We start from the raw sequence: 1,055 nt of genomic DNA, 5'->3' as shown, positions 1-1,055 counted from the left end.
CTCGCCCCCTCCCCCTGCAGACAGACAGAAACGTTTCACATTGCACGTGTGACGGTCTCAGCTCTTTGTGAGGACATCGGGGACACGCCCTCTCTACTGTACGATCAGGACCGACCGACGTCGTGTCACATTCCGACCCGTCATTCTCTGAACAGAAACACCAACTGACGGCAGAAGATATTCGGAGACGTCTCCGGCGAGCACCCAGGAACTATTCGTGGACATACTCCCGCACACACATGCACTGTTTTGGGGGGTCAAACTGTGTATTGTTTGCTGCAGATCACACATACAGCCACTAAAACTGTCGCAAATCAATTATTTTCAAGACAATTTCAAACTTAAGAGCAAAATATCAAACTATGGCTTAAAACAGGGTGCAAGCCACCCCCAGATTTTTTTACTTGGTCTAGAGGCACAAAGCATTTTGATTGGTCTATTTCCGTCGCAGCCGTCTCCAAATAGATATTGCGCCAACAGACAGATCTATCGTAGTTCTAGTACACTGTCTCCAAGGTGTTGCATGGCTAGTTACGCTTCAGAGAAAGAAAATAGAACTGGAAAATCTGTACGAATAAGGAAATTGCTTCTTGTCACTGTCACTGTCACTGATCCCAGAATCCACGAGGATCGTAGGGAGCGCTGTATGACAGAGAGACTCGTCAGCTGCCTTCACTTTTCACGGGGCTTTTGCGAGCGCCTGAGTTTGGGCGAAGGATTTCCCTGTCCACTCCACAATGTTGTCGTCCACCTCTTCCTTTGCCTTCCTCTCCTTTTCCTCCCCCGCACAGTTCCCTGAAGAATGGTCTTGGATAGGCACATTGTACAGTGTTCCAAAACATGGCGCCTTCTAGCCAGACTGATGTCCTAGATTCATGAGCTAACCGGACTGATGTCCTAGATTCATGAGCTAGCCAGACTGATGTCCTAGATTCATGAGCTAGCCAGACTGATGTCCTAGATTCATGAGCTAGCCAGACCGGAAGTACGGGGACAATTCAAACCACACCGTGTTGGGAACTGACGGGAGAATCACCGACCTGAATCCCGCGCCC

The 1,055-nt window shown here is 49.2% G+C and overlaps 1 protein-coding gene across 1 annotated transcript in view; it reads left to right on the top strand.

Moving 5' to 3' along the window:
* LOC101847403 (glycogen [starch] synthase) overlaps positions 1 to 1,055 on the top strand; it is a gene marked incomplete at its 3' end in the record, with an annotated part of 21,764 nt that overhangs the window by 10,251 nt on the left and 10,458 nt on the right.

Source organism: Aplysia californica, unplaced genomic scaffold (genome assembly GCF_000002075.1).
Source record: "Aplysia californica isolate F4 #8 unplaced genomic scaffold, AplCal3.0 scaffold00030, whole genome shotgun sequence".
Classification (NCBI taxonomy): domain Eukaryota; kingdom Metazoa; phylum Mollusca; class Gastropoda; order Aplysiida; family Aplysiidae; genus Aplysia; species Aplysia californica.
This window is presented reverse-complemented; position numbering and strand designations above follow the sequence as displayed.